Raw genomic sequence first — 19,009 nt, 5'->3', positions numbered from 1 at the left:
ACAGAAGATACCGGATACATTATTCTTGCTCGATATTATTTTTTTTCCAAGTCATGTTCATGACAAAGTTAGGCAGCACTTTTACTTGGATGTTGATGAAGACAGTAAGTACGCACTCAAGTAAAAATGTTAAACATTGTTTAAGAAACTAAAATAAGTGACTATGTAGAACAGAAGAAGTAAATTTGTATAGAAAAGTGATGGATTTATTACTTTGACGAGTATTTTTTGAGGATTCAATTGAAATTTTAGCCAGCAAAGTTTTCTTCTTTTGAGGATTTGATTGAAATTGTAATGCCTCAGACAACTCCCAGGATTATCGATTGATCCTACAAATCAACACGGGTCTTTTCAGCATATTTATCCTTATTCACGCACTTTTCGGGAAATTTCTCAAAAGGTCACCAATCCAAATACTACCTCAAGTCAAACACGTTTAATTAAGGAGTTCTTATCTGTTAGGCTATCGAAAAGAAAATGCATCTTGTTAATATAAGTAGTACCAATTAATCCTTATAAGTCATCATTCAACCATGCATTCCCATACCTGCACAGCCTCATGCCTCGTGCACCGACAACCACTCCCTTGCCCTCGGGTATAACATGTAACCACTCTTTGGCCTCTCTGGCGTTACATGTCCACCAGCTTCCGCTTGGTTCGTCCCCGAACCACATCGTACTGGGAGAGGTCTAGCTCTGATACCATTTGTTGATGGGGGGTTTTTCACTAGGAAGCATTGAACATTGTGTGACTTCTTTTTTTAGAGCAACACATTTATGATAGACACACCACATATTCACCCAAAATCTTAAGGTGATAGGTAAGTGGATTCTCTCACTTATAAATGATCAAGTCTCCACATTTCCAACCACTGTGGAACTATTATTCACACTAGGTTTTGTTAATATTTTTATATATAAAATATTTCATAAAATATTCTTGAGCCTATTTAGAATAGAATATACAGTAGTATATTCCTTATCCAATAAATACGATAGTCGTAAATTACACAACTTATGTAATGTTATTGAAATATACAATTTTATTTAAATATTTCTCATTCTCTTGTATTTTAACATGATATTTATAGTCTATTGAGAGACATATTTCACTGTGTTTTATCCGGTTGACTCCCTGTCTTTCGATGATTTTTTTTTGGTAAATTGTGTCCCAACTTTGGTTTGCCTCATATCCACTGTCGTGACTCATTATGATATCGGTTTTTCGTCACTTTCTAGTCACCACCGCACTGCCGTAACCGATTTCGCCGTCTTTCGGACACACCACTTCCATAACAAAAGCGCATGCGCTGATCTGACTCATCCCCAGAAAATCATTGCCAAGCACCTGGGCCTCATGAGCCTCCCTTCTTGGTGCGTGTGATGATGCGTACGCCCTTTGATTTTGCCGCCAATTTCTTTGATTCAACCTATTTTTTGTCCCAATTTCAGATCCGACTCAGATTTACCATTTCTGGAAATACGATTTTCTGTTCAAACACCCCTATATCAACCGTTCGTGCGATATTTTCCTTCCTTAGATACTCATGACTGGTCCTAGTGACTCCTCTGGTTCGAAGAGCATTTTCATTAACTATGTCACCTCTCCACTATCTACAGAAAAGTTGACGGGGTCAAATTACGATAGTTGGGCCAATGATATCAAATAATGGGTCCATGGCCAAGGCAACAAGGATCACCTTACCACAAAATCCGACACAGTGGCTGTAGTTGAAAAGCCAAAATGGGAACATATTGATGCTTAACTATGCAACGTAATCAATTTCAGATCTGACTCGGATTTTATTTGCCATTTATCGAAATACGATTTTCTATTCAAACACCTCTATTTCAATTGTTTGTGCGATATTTTCCTTCCTTAGATACTCATGATTGGTCCTAGTGACTCCTTTGGTTCGAAGAGCATTTTCACTGACTATGTCACCTCTACACTCTTTATAGAAAAGTTGACGGGGTTAAATTACGATAGTTGGGCCAGTGATATCAAATAGTGGGTCCATGACCAAGGCAACAAGGATCACCTTACCACAAAATCCGACACAGTGGCTGCAACTGAAAAGCCAAAATGGGAACATATTGATGCTTAACTACGCAACGTAATCAAGTCCACTCTTCATCTCGATATCAAACTGATCTTTCTGTCCCATATCACATGTGAGTTGGTTTGGACGCAGACGAAATAACTCTACACGAATGACACTCAACGTCTTTATGGAGTGTGTCATAGATTGTTGAATATTATTACTCCAAAAATATTGAGGGGTCTATGTCAACATTATTGGTCAAGTTTATAGTTCACTCCATGATATCAACGAGTTCCTACCTCCTATTGGATGCATCACAACTGAACAAGAGAAGTCACGTGATCAAACTTTGAGTTCTGTTACAATACGAAAATTTTCATCTGCCTCTGCTTTCCTTCTCCCAATACTTGCAAAACAATCACTTGAACATCTTACCATCCATCCATCTCTTGCTTCCCCTGCACTAGAAGACACTACTGCCATTGCGTTCCGTGGCAACAATCAAGGTCGCATTTGAGGTGGGTCATCCAACTATAAACCTCATTCCAAGTGTGAACATTGTAACCAACTTGGGCATACTATTGACTGCTACTGGAAGTTGTATGAAAGACCTCCACGCCAGGTGAACGCGACTCAAACTGATCATTCAAATATTCTTCAAATCTCACATACTCCTCAAAGCTCTACGCCATGTTACAATGATTTTATTAGGTGGTGTCAGAATAATAAAAAATCTAGTTCCATTGCTTCGGGTACAAACATTGATGATTCATATGTTTGCCTCTCTCAATCATCTTCTCTTGGCCTTTAGATCCTTGATAATGGTGCGTCTGAAAATGTTTATCGGTAATAAAAGTATATTCTCATCCATCTCTACCTCTGATTTCTTATCCACCATAACTTCTGCAAATGATTCTCAAACCCAACCTTAAGGGATTAACACTGTTCAAATTCTACCTTCTCTCTACGTTACTTATGTTCTTTATGTACTTAAGTGTCCATTTAATTTACTTTCTGTCAATCATTTAACTCGCTCTCTTGATTATATTATCACCTTCGGGAAAAATGATTGGCGTCATATGCGAGTCTCAAAGCCTTTACTACCTCCCTGTGTCATCCAAGACATGCTCACCCACAAATTCTCCACTTACTATCCATACTCAATAAGGTCATCCAAGTTTTCAAAAGCTATAGAAGTTGGTGTCAAGTTTATCGAAGTTATCTAATTTACATTATGAGTCATGTCAGTTAGGGAAACACATTCATAATTATCTTTCCAATAGAGTCAATAAATGAGCTTCATCCCTATTTACTTTAATTCACTATGATGTTTTGGATCCTTCACATATTATCTTTATGTTTAGGTCTAGGTATTTTGTTACCTTTATTGATGATTTTTCACGTTGCACGTGATTATTTTTAATGAAGAATAGATCTGAATTATTTTATATTTTTGAATAATTTTACCAAGAAATAAAAATTCAATTTGGTGTGTCTATTCATACCTTAAAAAGTGACAATGCCCGTGAATACTTATCCAACAATTTCAAAATTATATGTCCAACAATGGTATACTCCATCAAACATTTTTCCCTCATACACCTCAATAAAATAGGGTAGCCTAATGCAAAAATAGGAATCTCGTAGAAACCACTAAGACCTTACTTCTCCATGTATTATTCCACTCTGATTTTTGGGGGATGTTTTACTAACGACATGTTACCTTATAAACCGCATGCCCTCTTCTGTCCTTAACGATAATATCCCTCACTCAATTCTTTTTCCTCATTCACCCATTCACCAAATTCCTCCCTGTGTCTTCTAGTCTACATTTTTGTTCATAATCTCTCTCTCTCTCTCTCTCTCTCTCTCTCTCTCTCTCTCTCGGACTTAATAAACTATCAGCTCAATCACTCAAGTGTGTCTTTCTTGGTTATCATCGATCACAATAAGGTTATCGTTGTTATTCTCCTACTCTACAACGATACTTCATATCAGCCGATGTTACCTTCTTCGACTCTATTCTATATTTTGAGTCTAACCACATGACTCCAGAACCACTTCAAAAAATTACTCCCACACCTTTTTCAGAAGTTATTAATGTACTTTCTACCATTATTTCGAATTAGTCTAGGGAGCCTGACCAACTAGATATCCCTATGGTTTACCCCAATATCTCGACCACTACAAACATATTACTGTTGTCACCTAACGCCTGTCATACTTGTCTTCGAGGTCATTGCTGACTCTCATCCGACATTGTCTTCATCATCGGATCCAATCCTGCAGCCTAAGTTAAATCTTTCGATTTACCTTTGAAAAGGTATATGTCAAACACGAAATCCATCTCCATATTATATTGATTTATGTGATCACGGTCTTTCCCCTTTACATTATAATTTATGTCTGTTTTTTCTTTTGTTTGTATTCCTAACACTCGAGGTGAAACATTATCTCACCCTGAGTGGATGCAAGCAATTACTAACGAGATGTGTGCTCTTCAAAGATGTGTTGAAGTTGCATGACCCTAATACATTAAGTGAAAAAACCCCAATACAACTTTGTTGCTGGTCTCTTAAGCTTTATTTTTGTTATTATTATTTATTGAGTCTTCTCTTCTATTGCATATCTTTGGATTAAGTTTTGAATCCAATCATTTTGAGATTAATAATTCAAGTGTTTGTATTTGAGTATGATCATTGTTTTTTAAGTCAATTGGTTGAGTTAATGGAACAAGAATCATATTTGATGTTGGTTCAAGTTATGTAGGAAGTGGAATCTCAAACTATTTTGAAAAATTGAGATTTCTTGTGCGTGACTCAAATCACTCACCAACAATGACTCGAATAAAATCAAACACGAAAAACAGGAAGAATTTTGCATTAGTGTCTCAAATCAAATTTTTAACTTGATTCAAATCATGCAACAATGCGACTCGAATCACACAAGTCTTGTTAGCCATTACTCAATTGATTCAAATCGCACTTTAAACATGACTCGAATCATACATTTTTTCACATTTTTTCTATTTTGCTCTTTCCAAATTGATTTAAATCAGGTTTTCTACATGACTCAAATAATGACCTTTCACGAATCGAATCATAGATATAACTTGAATCGAATAATAGTAAATAAGGCACTTCTTTTATGTTGATCTTGTTCGACTCCACTTGTTCACTTGACTCGAATCAACAAATGTTCTTGACTCGAATCTAACAACCATTTCCATCTATTTTTGTGCTTAATCTCCAACACATACAAATTATTTTGTAATCTTATTTCATAACAACCAAGAACATAACAACAACAACTTCCAATTTTGTTTGAAAACTCAAAATCTCTTGCAACCATAATTTATTTCATCTTCAACCTCTAGTTTTGATTCAAATCTTGATTATAAAGATTTGTAATTGTTGAGGGAGACGTTTCTTGAAACTGACATTTCATGAAGATTTTGTATAGATTTTCATGAGGCTTACAATATTAGGATTTTTGTGACTAGTGGTGACAAATTCCAATGAAAATAAGAAGGTTCTTCTCTATAGACTAACCTTGGTAATGTTGTGTTGAAGCCTACAGACAAGGAAGAAGTTCTTCTCAATCTTCAGATAGTTCATCACTCAATAAATCAATGAGATCAAGGTGATTTCCATCCACGAAGACTTTGACCATATTAGTGAAGATGGAAGATTCAAGAAGCGAAAGTCGAGTAAATATTTTACAGAATTCGACATCAAGGTTGTATACAAGTCAAGATCCAGATATGATATTTATTTTCTCATCATTATTGTGGATATTGTGATTGTATGAACTCGTGTAATTTTTGTCAAAATATAATGGAAGAACAAATTTTAATGGAAAACCATTGGAGAGTGGAGTAGGCTCCGGCGAGGATGATAGAGCCGAACCACTATACATACTGGCACTCTCTCTCTCTCTCTCTCATTTTAATTTCCGTAGGCTATGTTGCATGTTTAATGTCATACACTGATTTTTTACCCCTAAGATCCCAACTCTTTTGACATCATTGCATATCATCAAAAGACCTCATAGATCATTTCATATCTCTAACCATTCAAAAATACAAAAATATGTTTTCTCTTGTTTGATTCTTTCACAAGGTAGGTGTGTTGGTTTAAGGAGCTCAAGTGATTGACTGGTCAAGATTACGGGCATTCCTCAGTAATCCAAGCTTCTCATTCATTAAAAATAGTCAAGTGATTTCCATTTATCATAATCGAGTTCAAGATTTCATCCATTCAAGATTAACAAGTTCCAAATTCATCTGATGCCTAAATTAGGGTTTTGATCAAGATTTCTCTGATGTTGACTTTTTGACGAAGATATGATCTAATGGTTTGAAATATGATTCAAGGTCCCCAAGTGTCTCATTATGATCCATTCATGTGCTTCAATTGGCTAAAAAAGTTTGATTCTTTGGTCATTGAAGATTTGGAATTCATCTGATGAAAAGTCAACAGCTCAAGGTCAAAGTTTGACTTTTGAATTTTTTTGGTCAACTGTGGGTTTCTCAAGTCAAGAATCATGAAAATATGATTGATGAATTCATTTGATCAAGTTAAATCAAGAAAATCAAGAAAAAGTTCAAGAGTGTCAAATTTAGGGTTTTCAAAATTTCTCTAAGTTATGAAATTGCATGTTCGTGAAGCCCACTTTACAAGTTTGTAACTTCTTCCTAAAGCCATCATTTTTCATGATCAAAGGATTTACTTGTAGATGATGTTTCATACTTCAACTTTTTAGAAGGAATTAACCAAATATCTCATAAGGATTGGAAGATATGAAGTGATGAAGATGAGATCTCAAAGTTATAAAATTTTCAACACTTGGAAACTTTTCCAAGTGTTTAGCAATTAAGATTCTCAAAGTTGATGACCAATTATCTCCATGATCCAAGCTAAATTTCTTCAAATGTCCAACATGAAAGTTGTAGAGGATGGGGAAATCTTCCCAAAGAGCCCATTGGCATGAATTTATCACACTTGAGCTAGGTGTTTCGAACAAGGAAAGTCACCATGTTAGGCCAAATTAGAAGTCCACCTTCATGTCAAGTTTCATGTTCAAACCAAAGCCAAAACTCAAGATCTTGCTTTGTAGCGTATGATGCTTCTAAATCTCAATATAATGAGTGTTTTACACAAACCTTTGATGCATCAATTTTTAGATATATTTGTGTGGTTTGATAATTTATACACAATGGAGTGTGTGCTCCAGTGGCAAGGGGTGTGTGTGTGTATCTTGAGGGCAATAGGTTCAATCCTCCCCTTAGATCCTTTTTTATTCCTTTGTTCATTTTCCATGTTTTGCTTTTTTTAAATATATTTATTTTAATTTTTGCTTATTTCTTATTTGTTTGTTTTTTTCGTTTGATTTTATTTTTCTTGATATCAAAATATAATAAAATTAGGTTGGATTATTTTTTTGGCTCTTTTTTTTTTATTTTTTTATTTAGTTTCTTTTATTCCTTTGTTCATTTTCCATGTTTTGCCTTTTTTAAATATAATTATTTTAATTTTTGCTTATTTCTTATTTGTTTGTTTTTTTAGTTTGATTTTATTTTTCTTGATACCAAAATATAATAAAATTAGGTTGGATTATTTTTTTGGCTCTTTTTTTAAAATATTTTCATTTAGTTTCTTTTATTAAAAAAAATCACAAATATGTTTAAAATAAATTAAATTAAGGGTCTATCTTCTTTTATTCTATTTAACAAAAATCCCCCCAAAATTTTTAGATATTCTTTTAATGATTGATGTTCACCCCACAAAAAATGACCAAAAAATATTTTAGTATTTATTTATTTTAGTTATATTTCCTTATTCAAAAATCATAAAAAATGTGTTTTTTCTTAACTTAGTTTGCATGTATTTGAAGACTTATTTTTTATGTAATCTCTTGGTGACATTTTGATCCTAACCCCATGAGGCCTTGATCCATTTATTCATGTCATGATTTGTTTGAATCATATTTCTTTGAAATTGTTAGAAACATGATTCATACAAAAACCTAAATTCATGGAAATCCTAATGTCTTGGTTGATTTGAACTTGATGCTTCTTGAGGATGCCTTGATACTTGTTCATGCTTGAGCACTTGATGTTTGTTTAGGACATGATTCACATTTTCTTTCACCTTGATGCTTGTACATTACTTATGAGTTTTCTTTGTCTTGCTTGTGTTTGTCTTGACATGTTCATGATTGATTAGTTTATCTTGTCTATAATCATGTGACCTTGATACTTATGTTTGGCATGTTTTGACATTGACCATGATACTCGTATGCCATATCTCTAGCATGATCTTGATGATTGACATGATGATTGAGATCCATCTTATCCTTGATTTCTATTAATGCTTGATACCACCTTTTGTTAGGTTTTGACCTAATTGTTTGATAGTACTCATGATGATGATACATGCTTGATTCTTGTCCTTGATGACTAATGTTTAACCCCCTTGTCACTATGATGATTATCTTGTCGTTGTTTATGTTATAATCCAAGGGAATGGGATGGTATTGACTAGAATTATCAAGGTACTCACCCTTTTTTGTATTTATTTATTTAAACTTTCTTTCACGATTTGTAGTGTTAAAGCTTAGCATTTCAAAATCCTTTTGCCACTTTGGCTTGTATCTTTAAACCTCTTAAGATTAGACATGAGTCATCCTTAGTTGAGATGTAATCCTCCTATCCCCATTATTTGAGATGATATTGATTCTTTCCATTTGAGTTGAGCTAGTGGCATACTTGTTGAGATATATATATATATATATATATATATATATATATATATATATATATATATATATATATATATATATATATATATATATATATATATATATATATATATATATCCAAGTTGGAGCCCTTCTCTTATTATAATGCAAGATCTATCTCCCTTACTTATGTGGTGGATTAGTTGAGTCTTCCCCTTTAGATGACAACTTGTCTCTTCTTATTTAAAAACCTTTTTAAAGGGAACTACGATGCTTTAATCATTCATTGCACAAGGAATGTACGTAGGCATAAGATTATTTGAAATCTTTCCAAGCATTCTCTTCTCATCTCCTCATTCTTTTTCATAAGCAAACAAACAAACAAACTTCTAGCCAAAAACACAAATATTTCAAAAGGTTCCTATAGAGTACTATAGATACATTGGATGCTAATACCTTCCCTTTGTATAACCAACCCCTGAACCTAGAACTCTGTTCTTTTTATTACTTTTATTTAAAAACTTCTTTTGGGTTCTATTTCGCTCTTTTCCCATTCCTTTGGAAATAATAAAGCGCGGAGGTGGCTTTCACTAATATGAGTTAATTTAATCAATGAGTTATACTCAAATTTTCACCGCTACATAAAAATGGCGAATTCACTAGGGAATATCATCCCTAAGAGGGTTAAGCCTAATTTGTTATATATGTGTTTCGTGCTATTATTATTGTTTGTTGTTTGGATTTTATTTTTGGTCATAAGTTTTGCCAACATCAATGGATCTTGGGTGTTGATAGGGTTAAAAGCCAAATCCACCAAAAATGATGGTTGATTTTGGGGAAATTAGACCTAATTTGTGATTCATATTGGAGTTTTTTATTTACTTGGGCCTATGGATCTATGTATGGTGAGGTAAAGGTCTTGTGCCCAGACTTGAGAGCACTTATGTTAAGATAGGTGGTATGGTCAGGTTTATGTGTCTGGAGTAATCGTAAACATGTTAACCTGAGATCCACCACTCATGGAGGCCTCTTTGAGGGTAATGATGTTAAACAAGTCAATTGTGCGAGATTATTACTTTCGACCTGAGAGCATGCGAAGCTGGGCACCGTAGAACCCTTAACTGATCTTGGCCTTCTAGGATTGAAATTCTGGTATCAGATATGAGATGTCGAAGGTAATGTCACGACACTAATATCTGAGTAACACAAATAGGATAAAGATAAAGAATAGTAATACAAGAGACACAAGCAATTGTTAACCTAGTTCGATACAACTCACCTACGTCTGGGGGCTACCAAGCCATGAAGGAAATCCACTAAATAGAATCAGTTCAAAGACTCTCAGTACACTTCAACAAGTTATAGTCTTTTTCACCTAATCTCTACCCGTGTGATTTCTACCTAAGCACTCTTAGATATGAGAACCCACTCACTCCCCCTCAATCACACATGTGATTTTAAACAACAATTACTTATGAAAAGAAGACACTCTTCAATAACACACACTTGATCTTACTTAGCAGTTTCAATCAAGTTGACACACACTTGATCTTGCTTAACAGCTTCAATGAAGTAGACACACACTCTTGCTTACAAGCTTAGAGTGACAAATTACAACTCACAAATCAGACCAATTCAATCATCTATGGATGAATTGAATGGCTTACAAGTCACACGACTAAACAAGACACAAACCCTTGCTCTCTCTCAATATTTCCCTCTGTATTGGTTGTGTATCAAATCAGGTTTTCCATGTCCTATTTATAGAAGCATTCAGCTGGGATTGGACATCTTGAAAACCCTAAAACTATTTTCCAATTAAATCTTCTCATGACAACTGGTTAGATCTCTTTGGAAAATAAGTAAATCAGGTTGTAATTAATGATTGAATGCGCCTGCAAATCAAATCTTCAATCATACATAGATTGCCATTAAATGTGCAATCACATAACACATAACATTCACCCTGAATGTTCTGTGCACAAATGTCATGACATCGGGTCTGACATCCTGGAACAATCCTGCATAATTCCATTTATAATTTCCAGCAGGTACATAATATCAGATGTCATGACATCCTGAAACAATCCTGCATAATTATGTTTTAAAACTCCAGCAGGTACAAGATATCTTATGTTAAGACATCACATGCAACATCTTGTGAACACTCTTTGTTTTACCAAAAATGCTGCCAACACTTAGAACTAACAAACTCCCCCTTTGGAAAATTTTGGCTGAAACATATATCTATCCTTTTTGTTCACAAGAAAAACTATCAGCAGTTAAACAACAGTTTAAGCAGCAGCAGAAGCAAACTCATAATTACTAGCTATAATAGAAACTAGTAAAACAAACAAATGCACAAGGGTACTTCTTCTACCCTTAAGTCTGTTCAATACAGACATCTCCTTTAACAATAACAACACCTGTAATAACAACACCTATAACAATCAGAGTCACCCTCTGACATCTGCTCCGACATCACCTGTGCACCACAACAGACATCTCCTCAAACATCTGTAAACAGAACAACATTCTGTCTTACATCAAACACATCTCCTTCAATAATAGTTGTTCATCTGTTCAGCTACACCAGCACATACATCTCCACATATTTAACTGCTCCACATAATCACTTCTCCCCCTTTTTAGTCAAAATAGACCAAAGGTGACCAATTAGACAAAATAAATGTCAATCAGCCTAGCAGAGAATGTCACAACAGATGTCATAATATATAAAATGTTAAAACATAATTTTTAGGAGATACAAACCATAATTATACACAACTGTGATAGCTGAGATAATTAGAAATCCATGGAACTCATCAAGAGCCCAAATATTACAACAAGGCATCAGTAAGGACTGCCACAAATTACAAACATTTCAGCAAAACAATAAAACATTCAAGCTTCCAAAACAACCAAATCATCATCCAGAACAGCACACAGAACAGCCAAACCAACCCAGTCTTCATCACAGCACACAACACACACAGTCTTCATATCAGGGGGAACCATTACCACTTAATTTGAGGAAGTAACATCATTTTCACCTTCAGAATCAGGACTGCCACTAGATTGAGCATTGTACCTGTCACTTGAGGTATTGGCATCTGAATCCTTGGTCTCACCAACCTTCTCCATCTCTTCCTTCTCTAAGCTACTAATAAGAACCTCCAAAGCCTCTTTCCTTACCTTGGCAACCCTAATACCAGTATCCAGCTCCTTACAAGTTTCCTTCAATTGATCAATCAAGCTACCTTGAGAGGAAGGCTCCTTCCTTGCAGATGTCATGACAACATCATTGACATGGCTTCCTTCAAACAACTTGTAGTGAATGGATAATGGAGACTTTCTTCTGCTGGGAATATCACTTGTGTTGAGAATGCCTGGTTGCTGGCTCAAGATAATTCCATAAATGATGGATGGAAAGGCAATAAGCAGCTTTACTGCATTAGTGGAGGCATGTCTGACAATTTGATCAAACATAAACCTTCCAAAATCAAAGTTTATCCTAGTTCCAATAGCATAAATGATTCTTCCAAGACCATTAGAGATGGTTGAGATATGATTAGTAGGCACCCAGTTGGCTGAACCAATCTTATGCAAGATGGCATATTTGACAGTTAGCTTGCCAGCTGATAGATGCTTCTTACTAGGCCACTCCTTAACTTGGCTAGCAGTAATAGTCCTACAGACTTCATTGTCTGTAGCCTCTAACTCCACACCTCCTTCAGTTCCTCTCCCTAGGAACTTGTTGATTATGGTTGGGGAGAATCTCACACATGTACCTCTTACAAAAACCTTGCAGAATTCCTTGCTACTCTTTTCAGAAATATCCTCTGGGATATTCACAACAAACTTTTTTACTAACCCTTAAAAACATTGGGGCAAAGCAACAACAATTTTCATCAGACCGACATTCTTGATTAAATCCATCACTTCCTTCACTTCTACAGCCTCCTTTCCCAGCTCCCTTTCAACAACTACCCTCCTTTGAATGACAAACTTCCATTTGGAAGCACCATCTTCTAGATGAAAAGAGATGTTGTCTAAGTGCACAGCTGCAACTTTGCCTGGAGACTTTTTCACAGTCTGCCTTTTAGCAGGAGAGATGTTTGTGACATCGTCTTCGACATCATCATCAGAGTCAAAACTCTCTCTGACCTTCCTCTTCCTAACCTCAACTTTACTCCATGATTTGGAGGGTCCTACACCAGTAACCTTTTTCCCTTTTCTTGCTGTCATCATTTCAGCCACATTCTTCCCTTTTCCGGTCCTCAGTTTCTTTGCTACACTTGGTTTCACATGATGGACCAAGGTGTCATCTTCTTCCTCATAACTTTCTTCCTCCAGATCAATAACATTCTCAGCAGTTTCATGAGACACATCTGCTGGTTTCTTACTAGGAAAGGTTTTACCTAGAGAGCATAATCCCTCAGCAGCCACTTCTTTCTCTGATCTAGATGAATCATCATCTTTTTCAGTTTGGGGTTCCACCTCAGGTGAGAGGTCCCTTCTAGACAGAGGGGTAGAAACACCCTTGACTGCATGCCCTTCGTTTAGAATCCTAGTTACTAGGTTCCTAATGGTACGATCAGTAAAGTGCATGTCATCCTTATGAGGGGGTTTATCAGGAATGTTACCTTGATTACTTCCAGCCATGGAAGAAGGACCAGGGACATCGCCTAGAATAACAGAGAGGGGAATAACCTCAAGAATATCTTCATCCAAAAACTCCATGGAGGGAGTCCTTCCTTTGTGAGTGGGTTTTGATCCTGAGGATGAGGGATGTTGTGACATTTTGTTGGACTTTTGAAAACAAATTCTTTGCCCTATCAGAGGTTTTCTGAAAAGTTGGATGAAGATGGAAATGGTTGTGTTAAGGTAGCGTGTGGAAATGGCATAGATACTAGCTCCAATACTAGGTAATGATTTTTCATAAATGTGGCACTTTCTTTTAAGTGGGCAGACAATATTTTTATTACCTTTTCCACTCCACTTTAATTGCTATAACTTCTCATGACTACAAATCCCCAATTTCCCTCTTAAGCATTCAACCCTTGCAAATTTGTCAGCTAATTGCATTTCATGCTTTAGTGCTGTGATTTTGTCTTCCACAAATTCTTTAATGAAGTGATGACAAAAGTCAATGTGCTCAGTCCAGCTGTGCTGAGTAGGATTTTTGGACATAGTTGTAGCACTCAGGTTGTCATAGTACAATGTCATGACATCGTGTGTGATATTGTATTTAGTCAGTATTAGTTTCAACCAACCCTATTGATAGCAGCTACTTCCAGCTGCTATATCTTGATATATAGCACAAACACCATTTTCATCTTTCAAAGGAGCAGGTGTCCTTTCACTTTCCATCCCAATCTTCTTAACATTGTTCTTGACACATTTTCGTTGAGATAGACACATAGACCCTTCTATCTGCTTGACTTGTAGCTCAAGTCCAACAAAGTTCTTTCCAACTTCAGACTGTATATGACTAGCAACATGTTCAACCCTCCTATCTGTTTGAGCCATCATGAGCTTTTCTCCTTTGGAAGTGATGTCAAGTCTGAGTTTCTGGTGTGACATCCTTGTCTGACATTTCCCACAGACTTGTCTTTCATCAATCTTCAATTTGGGAGTTCCTCTAGCAGATATAATCATCTTCATCCCTTTTTCTTTGACTAAGGTACACTTTGAGGAATAACCAATTTGAGAGCTCCACAAGTAACATTTGTCTTTGGTCCTGACTCCTTTCATGATCACTTCACTTTCTTTGTTAGTAATTAGACATTCAATTTTAGTGAAGTTAACATTTAGACCTTGGTCACATAGTTGACTGATGCTTATTAGATTTGCAGTCAAGCCCTTAACAAGTAGGACCTTGTCAAGTTCAAGAACTCCAGGGCAATCAAGCTTACCTATCCCCTCGATTTCACCCTTTGCTCCATCACCAAAAGTTACATAGCTTATGGCATGAGGATGAAGGCCAGTTAGCTGGTCTTTGTTTCCAGTCATGTGTCTGGAGCACCCACTGTCAAAATACCAATCTTCTTTGGCTGAACCTCTGAAGGAAGTGTGAGCTATTAGACTTGTAACATTAGTCTTAGGAACCCATTGCTTTTTGTTGATAGGCCTGCGATGTTTGGGTTTAGGTTGATAGTGAGTCTGATGATGACCAGGGCTAGGATAACCATACAGCTTATAGCAGAAGGGCTTTAGGTGGCCAAATTTTCCACAGTAATGGCATCTCCATCTTTGGTGTTTCCCTTTCTGCTGTCTTCCCTTCTGATGTTGTGACATATGATGTGACATCTCTGGTTTGCTTTTAATATGGCTGCACTTAGGTTTGGATTTAGGTTTGTCACCAGTGTAGCTGCACTCAGGCTTAGATCCATTAAACCCAATGCCAGATTTGTCTCCTGTTATTTGTCCAGTTTGGAGAATCTTGTCTAAGGAGTCAGATCCATTGTTTAACATTCTTACATACTTGGTCATCTCTTCCAGTTTAGAATTTAAGAACATAGCTTTAGTTTTTAACTTGGAGATGGTTTCAACATGTTCTGCCTTCTCATTCTCTAGTTGTACTATCACTTTCTTCTGGATTTCAACTTGTTGACTTTCATCTAGCTTGGTATTCAGAACCACTGCTTCTGTTTTTAATTTGGAGATGGTTTCCAAATGTTCTACCTTCTCATTCTCAAGTTGAGTTATTACCTTCTTCTGGCTTTCAACCTGTTTACACACCTCTGCACTTTCGTGACACAACTTTTTGTAGGTAGTGGATAACTCTTCAAAGGTTACTTCATCATCACTTGAGTCTTTATCAGAACTCCATCTTCCAGTCAGGGCAGTCACCAGATTTGCAGACTCTTCTGTTTCACTCTCATCAGACCAAGTGGCAACAAGACTCATCTTCTGCTTCTTGAGGTAGGTTCCACATTCAGTTCTAATATGTCCATACCCATCATATTCATAGCATTGTACTTCTTTTCCTTTTTTGGGCTTATCATCTGACCTTGTTCTTCTTCCAGCATTGTTAGATTTACTGATGTCAGATGAGATGTTCTTGACATTAGCCTTAGATCTTACATCCATCTTTTTCAACAGTCTGTTGAACTGTCTTCCCAACATTGCTACATCATTTGCCAGATCCTCATCAACATCCTGACTATTTTCCTCCTCTGTGTTTGACATGAAGGCTATGCTTTTGGTTTTCCTTTCAGATCCATCATTCATCCCCATCTCAAATGTTTGGAGGGAACCAATTAGCTCATCAACTCTCATGTTGGAGATGTCTTGAGACTCTTCTATGGCTGTCACCTTCATAGCAAATCTCTTAGGGAGTGACCTAAGTATTTTTCTTACTAATTTTTCATCTGACATCTTCAGATATGAGATTCATGAGGTAACAAATATGAAAAATTAGTAAGAAAAATACTTAGGTCACTCCCTAAGAGATGAAAGATGTCAGATGAAAAAAGATGAAAATATTCATGAATTTCATCTGACATCTTCTGGTATCAGATATGAGATGTCGAAGGTAACGCCACGACACTAATATCTGAGTAACACAAACAGGATAAAGATAAAGAATAGTAATGCAAGAGACACAAGTAATTGTTAACCCAGTTCGGTGCAACTCACCTACGTCTGGTAGTAATCTCTTAGGGAGTGACCTAAGTATTTTTCTTACTAATTTTTCATTTGACATCTTCTCTCCCAGGGATCCTGAGGCAATAGCAATTTCAAGGATACTCATATGAAATTCATGAATATTTTCATCTTCTTTCATCCTTAAATTTTCAAACTTGGAGGTGAGCAGCTGTAGTCTAGACATCTTAACTCTAGAGGTGCCTTCATGAGTGGTTTTGAGAATGTCCCAAGCATCTTTAGCCACCTCACAGTTGTTTACCAACCTGAAGATATTCTTGTCTACTCCATTGAATATGGCATTCAATGCTTTAGAATTTCCAAGGGCTAGATCATCCTCCTCCTTGGACCATTGTTCTCCAGGCTTCTTGTCAGTGGTGGCTTCTCCTTCCTTAGTAATTACTGGATGTACCCAGCCTATTAACACAACCTTCCAAGCCTTATTATCTAAATATTTTAGGAAAGCTACCATTCGAGGTTTCCAATAGTCATAGTTAGATCCATCCAAAATTGGTGGCTTGTGAACAGATCCTCCATCTCTCTCCATAGTACCAAAAAGTATTGTCCCTAGATCTCACCCAGAACCAGAGCAGGATGCCCTCTATGATACCAATTGAAATTCTGGTATCAGATATGAGATGTCGAAGTTAATGTCACGACACTAATATCTGAGTAACACAAACAGGATAAAGATAAAGAATAGTAATGCAAGAGACACAAGCAATTGTTAACCCAGTTCGGTGCAACTCACCTACGTCTGGGGGCTACCAAGCCAGGAAGGAAATCCACTAAATAGAATTAGTTTAAAGACTCTCGGTACACTTCAACAAGTTACATTCTTTTTCACCTAATCTCTACCCGTGTGGTTTCTACCTAAGCACTCGTAGATATAAGAACCCACTCACTCCCCCTCAATCATACCTGTGATTTTAAACAACAATTACTTATGAAAAGAAGACACTCTTCAATAACACACACTTGATCTTACTTAGCAGTTTCAATCAAGTAGGCACACACTTGATCTTGCTTAACAACTTCAATCAAGTAGACACACACTCTTGCTTACAAGCTTAGAGTGAAAAATTACAACTCACAAATCAGACCAATTCAATCATCTATGGATGAATTTAATGGCTTACAAGTCACACGGCTAAACAAGACACAAACCCTTGCTCTCTCTCAATATTTTGCTCTGTATTGGTTGTGTATCAAATCAGGTTTTCCATGTCCTATTTATAGAAGCATTCAGCTGGGCTTGGACATCTTGAAAACATAAAACTATTTTCCAATTAAATCTTCTCATGACAGCTGGTTAGATCTCTTTGGAAAATAAGTAAATCAGGTTGTAATTAATGATTGAATGCGCATGCAAATCAGATCTTTAATCATACATAGATTGCCATTAAATGCACAATCACATAACACATAACATTCATGCTGAATGTTCTGTGTACAGATGTCATGACATCGGGTCTGACATCCTGGAACAATCCTGTATAATTCCATTTATAATTTCCAACAGGTACATAATATCAGATGTCATGACATCGTGTATGACATCCTGAAATAATCCTGCATAATTATGTTTTTAAACTCCAGTAGGTACAAGATATCTTATGTTAAGACATCACATGCAACATCTTGTGAACACTCTTTGTTTTACCAAAATTGCTGCCAACACTTAGAACCAACAAGGATGTAGTGCGGTGACTATCTAGGAGTAATATTGACATAGTTTATACACGATACTACACTCAGACGAGGTTCTCTTGACAGTATTATTGGCCTGCGAGTAATTGTAAAGTCGATAATATCCAAAACATGGATCTATAACTCTGGGAACTTTTTAGAACCTTGTTCTACATGTAATTACCCGTACTACATACCTTTTGGGATGGTTAGACCCATGGATCCATGCTCATGACGTCAAACCTTTGAAACCTACAATGTTTTTGTTTTTGTTGCATAACAATGCATCCATGCATTCATGAAACTTTATTTTCACCAAAAATTATCAAAGAACTTAAAGGTTTTTCTTTGTAAACATCATAGGTACTATCGCTATGGATCTTAAAAGCACTTAAAAATACAGTTTCAAAAGTCCTGGTTTGTTAGAGTTAATAAAGATGGCATCATTGGTTACTAATCCTGAGGATTTCAGAGGTCGTCATGGAAGGATTCTATTTATCTTATCTATCACTGTTCCAAAAGGGGTTTTTAACACATTGGTCCAGTTCTATTATCCTTTTTATCATTGCTTCACTTTTCCTGATTATCATATTATGCCAACTTTAGAAGAGTATTCAGTTTGGATGGGGGTTGTAAGACCCCAATTTTGACCCTAAGATCCCTCATGCCATCTCATCATTTGCATTAGCTTTGGGATTCACACCTTAGTATCCTCCTTACCTCTCCTTCATTGGGTTTGCATTGGGAGAGATCACCAATCACTTTTGATTGTATCATACTTTGTTTTTATTTCTTTACTAACAAAAATACCAAAAATATGTCTAGTATAGCTTTGTTTCTTTTGTAGGTAGTGTGTGTGTGTATCTATGCATTATCAAGCTCAC

This window comes from Lathyrus oleraceus, chromosome 6 (genome assembly GCF_024323335.1).
Source record: "Lathyrus oleraceus cultivar Zhongwan6 chromosome 6, CAAS_Psat_ZW6_1.0, whole genome shotgun sequence".
Lineage (NCBI taxonomy): Eukaryota > Viridiplantae > Streptophyta > Magnoliopsida > Fabales > Fabaceae > Lathyrus > Lathyrus oleraceus.
Note: the sequence above shows the minus strand (reverse complement) of the source record.